The sequence below is a fragment of the Spinacia oleracea genome, chromosome 1 (genome assembly GCF_020520425.1).
Source record: "Spinacia oleracea cultivar Varoflay chromosome 1, BTI_SOV_V1, whole genome shotgun sequence".
Lineage (NCBI taxonomy): Eukaryota > Viridiplantae > Streptophyta > Magnoliopsida > Caryophyllales > Amaranthaceae > Spinacia > Spinacia oleracea.
In genome coordinates, this window is record NC_079487.1 from 86,142,435 (window position 1) to 86,150,846 (window position 8,412).

Here is an 8,412-nt window from a genome sequence, read left to right on the forward strand (position 1 = left end):
ACCACCATTAGCATAATGACCATATAACTTGTTTGGATACGTCCTGTTGATATACCCTTGAACCGTCCCCATGCTATTCATTGGCCTTGGTTGATGTAATCCTCACGCTCGACTAATACCTATAAAACTTATCCTATATCATTCAACCCATCTTTCAAGCCGTCTTGAGTCACAAATAAAAAAGAGACAAATGAAGAGTACATTCTACGCTCAACGTAAAAATAAAAAATGCAAATAATAAAAAAGAAACTTTGCAAAGCGCCTCTAAAGTTAGTCTAAAAAGAAAAGAAGCATTTAGCGCACCAAAAAAGATCCGCCCAAAAATAATTTTCAGCGCCCACAGCTGGGCGCCGAAATCTGTAACGCCTCATCCTGGGCGCCGAATCTCTCTGCTTGCATAGTTTGATGCCAAAATTTATCCAGAAGTGCTCGTCATTTTATCCGCACATACACGGAAAAATAACGAACACTTGGAGGGGTACAACACGTATTCAGACATACGTACCACCAAAAATACATGTACTCAAAAAAAATATATAAAACAAATTTTTGGCTTACGGCAAGGCAGCAGATTTAAATAATAATAAACTTCACTTATTCTACCATTTCAAATAATATGTTTCCACCTCAGAACGTACTTGTTTAAAATCGGCATTCTAAAAAAAAAAAACCATTTTCTAGGCTAAGAACTACCCAAGACCTGATTCCAAATTAAATCTATTTAAGGCGGATACGTAGGCAATCCATGATTCGGTCCAACCAATTTGCAAAAATATTAAAGCCTATAGAATAACAAGAATAAAAATAGAAGTCCCTTATTGAAATTTAATTATTTGCAACCCAAGTCGAAAGAAAAATTTAAGTCAAAGGAAGAATCCAAGTCACCAAGATGCCAAAATTAATGAGCACACATCGAAAAATAATAAGGGCACGTACCCTTGCCAGAAGGAGCACTCACACTCCTAGGCACTTAGCCAACACTCAAAAAATCGCTTTGCCTCAATTAAATGGGGGCTAGCGCAAGCGTCCATGACCTCTAAAGTACTCGACTTGACCCTCTCTAAAACGAACTAACTCACTTAAAGACTTTCTTTCACCACTAGACATAGTCGTTCGCTTAAAGACCTTCTTTCACCACTAGACACAGTCATGATCGCCAACAAGTAGCAAAGGCAGTAAGCTTGCAATAAAGAGGATTGTTCTACGGCATCGCCCCATCGTCCATTCGAACTCAGGGCACCCGTTCATGGTAATTCGAATGCTTGCTAATCCCCTTTGAAATAAAATCAGACATTGTCAATAGGACTTGGCACTTAACCAAGGCCCACCCTACCCAGACATATGACACGGGCATCTAAAATCGAAATCTGAAAGCATCATCAATGGGAAGACATAACAGCAACTGGGGGCTAAAAATTGAAATGAAAGAGCTAGGGAAAAAACTAAATATACCTTGACCTTTTTTTACAGACATACACCAAGTAAATCTAAGTCAATTTGACAACGGTTTATATTCCCGCAATTCTGGAAAAGATGGCCCTAAAAGCCTAAAGCATATGCCAAACGGGCACAAGTATATCTTGACGCCTGCACCCTGGCTTCCAGCAAATCCTTAGACAGCATTCCAAAAATCGTAACAGTATGTAATCCTAAGCGAACCCTTCTATGAGTCAACTTACTTAGGACACCTCAGACTGTACATAGTAGGACTCGGATTTCAAATAATTTTCAAAGACTTCTTCGAACATAATAAAGTGTCATTGGTTTAAGCTTAGTATGCGTCTATCTCAACATTGCAAGTGAGTCAAAAAGATTTTTTAAATATGATTATGGGTAAAGAAAGGCACCTAACTTTTGGTCAAGGCACACTCCAACATGTGACTACCTTGACCATGGCAATGTCGCACAATAGGACATTTACAAAAGAAGTAGCAGATCACTACTCGAACGTACCTCGCACTGAACGAGTCTGGTTCAAACTATTCATGATCCATGTCACCATGAATGCATAAAGACGTATACAAAGCATTATAGCACCAAGCCAATCCCGTAGCTACAATTGGGGGCTTGAGAAAAACACTCTAAAAATGCTCGAAATGACGATTTTATCGCAAATTCTTGGCGCTAATGCTATACATACATCATAGGGGCTCAATCCTAAGCTTTAATCGTGCAAAACGAACCTTAGAATGGCTACAACCCCTCCCAAATTCTAAAGCACTACTTAAAATATATAAAGTCACCCCACTAACAAGGGTAACTGAAAATCGCGAGTCACCAAAACTCCGATCAAACCACTGCACATAACGCTCGCCCTATAAGGCGCCCGTTACACAGTCTACATCGTTCCAAAGCAAAAGCGAAAGAAAAAAAAATAAAAAAACTGTCAAAGTTCTGCCCAGAAATCATTTTCAACGCCCAAAGCTGGGCGCCAATATCTTTAACGCCCCAGCCTGGGCGCTGAATCTTTCTGCTAGCCAAGTTTTGCCCAGATATAAAAATAAGAAAGAAACACCTATGAATCCTCGCATCGAACGAAGTAATAAGCCATGCAAACCCTTGCAGAAAATGCCACACTTGTTCGGACACCTGAACGAGGCATGATGAAATACTCCAATGCAAAAAATAATAATATCCCAACACCTGGAGAAATGTTCTAAGACACGCCGTTAGGCCACACAAGCCTACGTCGCACCATAAGTTCAACCGTCCCACGGTACAAGTCTAAAAGAAAGTAAGGCATGTTGCACTAATGTAGGCACGACCAAGAGTATGTGTAAAAGAGGCAAAGACTACTTGTCGCCCAAATTCAAAATGCAGCCACACTACTTCTACATTAAGGATTAAAGGTAGCAAAATATTACCTACCATGAAAGGGATAGCTCGCACCTACACGAGCGGAACCCCAAGGCATCTTTCTCGAAAGAACCTACAAAAATCGTACGCCAAAAGGAAGCATCCCAACACGCATACTTGGGGGCTCCAAGCTACGAAACAACCATAGCAAAATAAAGAAAAATCTCGAAGCAAATGTTTGAACAAACGAAAGGGCACGATGTTTGAGCCCACTTCATGAATGGGCCTGAACCCTATCAAACTTCTAAGCAAACTATTCAAAATCAGTCGTTGCTAAAAAAAAAATGAAACAATTCAAGTAAATGGACCGCACACAACGGCCATTCTATGAGCACTCGTTCGCACATATAGACTCGCCCAACTATCGCAATAACTGTACGCCTTAAGAGCAACGGTTCCTTAAAATAATCGCCCCAAAGCAACAAGCACCGTAGTCCACCAATCGGCTACGGCTTCTCAAGAAAACCATCACGTTCTAAAAACAAAGAAAAAAAGCAAAAGAAGAGAGAATACATAGAACTTCCAAGTGAAATAAACGAATGAACAAGAGGCCAACTGTGTCATCAAAAGACCAGCCCAAGCAACATTTTCAACGCCCCACCTGGGCGTGAATTATTTCAACGCCCAGGCCTGGGCGCCGAAAATGAACCCAGGCTCAAAAAATGCCCTAACTTCTATTGGGCCCTGCCAGATTCATTCGGCTTGAAAATTGCCGATTTCTTCACTGAAAGTCGCACCTCACGGCTTTGTTAAAAATAGCACACTACTATAGGAGGTCGCTTGCACATACGAGCGTGACCCCAAACATGATTACAAGATGCAAAAACAACCGACGAGCCCCAACGCTTGGGGGCTCGCAAAAAAGGGGACTCCAACAAGGAGCGCGCGATCAAAATCACATTCCCAGACTGCACCACACACCATATCATGTTTGGATATCTCAAAAAAAAAAAATATTGTTAAACAAAAATATACACAGTGTGGACCCACTTACAGGACACATCTAATTAGGAAATATTACGACCCACCAACAGGCTGTAATCACCAAAAGCTCTTCTACATAGGCAAAATAAGAAATTCAAAATGGGCTCGCCCACCCTCAGCGGGCGGGGTCTGCGTCACTAGCCGCGCAGGTCCTCAGTTTTTCGAAGAATAAAGTCTTCAAATTTAAAATAGGCTCGCCATCTTCAGCCGGCGGGGTCTACGGCGCAAACCACGTAGGTCCTTATTTTCAAAAAAAAAAACAAAATAAAATTTCAAAACAGATTCGTCCACTTCTATCGGACGGGGGGTCCACCCTTAGCGGACAAGCTCGCCATCTTCAGCCGGCGGGGTCTACGTCACAAACCGCGTAGGTCCTTATTTTCAAAATTTCAACACAGATTCGTCCACTTCTATCGGACGGGGGGTCCACCCTCAGCGGACAGGCTCGCCATCTTCAGCCGGCGGGGTCTACGTCACAAACCGCGTAGGTCCTTATTTTCAAAAACATCAAACAGATTCGTCCACTTCTATCGGACGGGGGGTCCACCCTCAGCGGACAGGCTCGCCATCTTCAGCCGGCGGGGTCTACGTCACAAACCGCGTAGGTCCTTATTTTCAAAAACATCAAACAGATTCGTCCACTTCTATCGGACGGGGGGTCCACCCTCAGCGGACAGGCTCGCCCACCTTCAGCGGGCGGGGTCTGCGTCACTAACAGCGCAGGTCCTTAGTCGCTGCAGCGATAACTTTTATTGGTTTTCCCTTTTTCCAAAAATTAAAGGATTGGTTTGTTGGATTTTCCTTCGTTTTACGTCCTATAAAAACAAGGGGGTTTTCTCGTTTAGCTAGCCATGAAAATGAGAATCTTTAAAAACGTTTTACCTCGTGATTGGGCTTGGCCAGGCCCAATTACACTTTACAGCTTTAATTTCGAAAACATCTGTAGTTACTCCCAATGACAAAGTGAGGGAGTTTTCTACACATCTTTAGATCCTTCCAATGACAAAGTGAGGAAGTTTCTATACTATCAGTTGACAAATCCCAATGACACGTGAGGGATATGTCGACACTTCAAGTGATGACCCTTAAGTCAAATGTTATCACTCGGGGGCTCGTGAGACCCTCGCAAAACAGGTCACATACACCATGGCTTGTGTGACGCACTCCGTCTAATACTTTGACCATCGTCTTACTCCAAGACTCAGTCAAAGTGGGGGCTAACTGTAGACACCTACTTTTGTCCCCATTCCCGCAAGGGAAAGGTTCGATGATGAAAGCATAAAAACTCCACTTGACAACGCATCTCCTATAAAATAAACGAATCTCGATTCCCCATTTCATTTCACCCGAAACCTGCTATTTATGGAAACCTGCTAAAAATAGTAACTGCCGTAAAAGGTAGCGTCTAAAAGTGGCAAATCATAAAAGATAGAAACCTTTCAGAATTAGGTGTTGCACTCCAACATAAATCCTAAATGAAATAGAAAACCGCGAGAATCCTATTCCTAATAGGATTCGGAAATAAGAGTTACGTATTAATTAAAATCCTAACGAACCTAGAGTTCGTAACGGGCCCAGACGCATTCCGTCACAAAATTGATACGCGCTAAAAGACTCTAATTAATCTCAAACTCTACGGATTTCAGGAATCCGAATCTGACAAAGAATTCGGCCCAGACATCACTTTCAACGCCCAGAGCTGGACGCCGAAATCTTTGACTCCCAGCCCTGGGGGCTGAAATTACATGGATCTCTATTTTCAACGCCCAGCCCTGGGTGCCGAAATCTTTGACGCCCAGAGCTGGGCGCCGAAATTACCTGGGACGTGTTTTTTCCTAATTCTTTATGGATTAGAACTCTGTAATTCTATCTTTCCACAAACTCTTCCCTATAAATAGGCCCATAGTTTCGACGTGAAAGGACACAACAACACATAATATATTCTGAGTATTGACTCTAAACCCCTTAGCCTAAGCCTCTCGCTGCGAAACTGTTCACGCGTTCTGTCGCAATCGATCCATAAATCGAACATAACGTATCCTGTCCCATAATTGAGATTCGTTAAATAAAAAGGAGAAATAGCAAAGTCAAAGTGGTTAGTTTTCTGAGAACCGTGACGCACCTCTCAAGGGTGCGTCGTAATGTGTCCCTTTTCGATGATTTAACTGCTTTCCTCGCCCTTTTTATGAACTGTTAAACTAACCTAATATGATTGTTCTGTCACGCCTAACAAATATAATATTTTTGGGAAATCGGATTATCATGCTAGGTCCCTTAATGTTATTTAAATCAGATAATCTCGATCGAATTAGTATTATATGTTGCATATTGCTAAAATCAACTCAGATTAGTTTAATAGTTAACGCATGTCCCTTCAATTATTTATGCTGAGCTAGTAAGGATATCCTGCCTCTGGAGTTATCGACGAGCGAATTACTCCTCTCGGTAGTTACAGTCCCCCGAACCCTCAATCTCTACCTTGCGGGTGTATATTGAGAGATCCCCACACCAGGGATCACAAGGGAACCTACGGCCGTCGTGGTCAAACATAATTGCACTCCCTTTATGTCACGATAACCGGGTTTTGTCAGTTTTTCTCATTGTCGTTAAAAACTGAATGACGACTCCTATATTACTAGTCAATTGTGTGTATACTCACAGGAAATCCAATTACACTTGATTGAATAAAAAGAATCGCCACACCCACGAGGGACAAGGTCACGCATTAGCCTCGCGCTTTTTCGACCCCCTCACAGTTGCGTGCAGGAGTATACATATAAAATTAATATTTTGTTATTACAACTAATCAACACAAACGATAGGCAAGAAAAAAAATTCACAAAATTCATCTACATTCCATCTTTAGCCAAAAAATAAAAAAGTACACTTTAAAGTTTTATGACTTATAAACAGACTAATGTAAAATATTATAAATAAACGTAATTTTCTTTTGTTTAAATAAAAAAAATAGAGAAATCTTAATGCATATTAATTAGTATTTAATAAACGTGTAAAAGGCTAAACGTAAAGAACAAAATGAAATGGAGGGAATAACTGTTAGAAACCAATCCTAGGCTATAATTATGGGAGAAATTTATGGAGCTAATTATCCTAGGCTATAATTGTTAGAATATATGAATATATTCTGTAAAAATATCCTGTAATATTAATATTTAGGCAATGATTTAGCAAATCATACATTAATAGCAAGAGTAATAATATCTCACGTGATTGTAGCAAGGGATATTATTCTCTCACGTAATCATAGATGTGTATCGTGTAATTATGGTTATGATTGATTATGTAAGATAAGTGTATTATTGGAATAAGATAATTCAAGGGATTAATCTCTTTCAATAATATTACTTGATTTACCTTTTATACGGGCTTGCTTTTAACTGTTAGTCGTGTCATTTTACAAACGAAATCGAATCCCTTATTTCTTTCCGTAATTATAGGCTGAAGATGACACGGCAAAACTTTATATTCTTAAATAATAACTTAATTCTTTGTTGATTTTTGCTTTATACATGAGAAAGATTTGTGAAAGTGTAGAGGGTAGTTTAGTCTTTTCCAAGAGGGACACCAAAGGAAGATTTACGGAAATAACACATCTCTTAACTTATAGAATAGAGATTAATGCATAATAACCATAAAGATGAAATTGCAAATTTATTTCGGTGTAAAGAAACCGAAAATGTAGTGACTTGTTCGAGGCCATAGTCGACACAAACAGAATTCGTAAGGCACGGAGTATCACCCAATATTTTTATTGACCACCTTCAATGCAAGATTGCATTATTCTAAAACTAATGACCTTGCTCTGCAAATTGGCTAGTCTTTAGAAAAATAGAAAAATGAGCTATTGGACCAGATAATTGTAGTCTGTAATTTTAGTCGACATATTTTGCATTCCGACTCTAATTTCATCATTTCAACCACTCCATTTTCATAATCATATCATAAAAAATCAGTACCAAAATCATTGAAAATTAAGAAATCGATGTAATTTCATAAAAAAAAAAAAGTTTAAAAATATAGAGAAAAGTTTGAGAGAGAAAAGCTCAAAAGATACATTGGTAATTATTAATCAAAGAAACAATGAAGTTTCTTAGAAAATAGGTAGTTTTGAATCATCATTGCAATTTCTCTAATTTCTTTCAAATTAAAATAATAGAAAATGCAATAAAATGAAAGCAAAAGACGAAGTAAGAAGATAACTATGAAATTGACTGATGTGAAATGGGGTTTATATATGATTACAATGGTTGTGATCAGGAGAGAAAAATGGTAGAGGGTATATTAGTCTTTTTGATTGGGGACATCAAAAGTGGGATTACATTATTGCCCCTCCCCTCTTCCCTTATGCAATAGAGATTCACTTATACTTTATTTTTATTTGCAATGAAAACATGAAATATGTCATGTCTTAGTGGTAGAGCTTTTATTGTTTAAAATCGTCATGCGTCACGTAAGTTTTTTTAGAAACGTTTTTTTAATATATACTACCTCCGTTTCAAAAAGATCTTTACGCTTTGAAAAATGTGTCCAAAAATCAAAACTTTGACCATA

At 39.3% G+C, this 8,412-nt stretch overlaps 1 non-coding gene across 1 annotated transcript; it reads right to left on the bottom strand.

Moving 5' to 3' along the window:
• Positions 1-7,536: 7,536 nt before the first annotated feature.
• LOC130466656 (small nucleolar RNA snoR86) lies at positions 7,537-7,664 on the bottom strand. Its single transcript, XR_008926827.1, has one exon. It is a non-coding gene; the product is annotated as a small nucleolar RNA snoR86 (small nucleolar RNA).
• Positions 7,665-8,412: the final 748 nt, after the last annotated feature.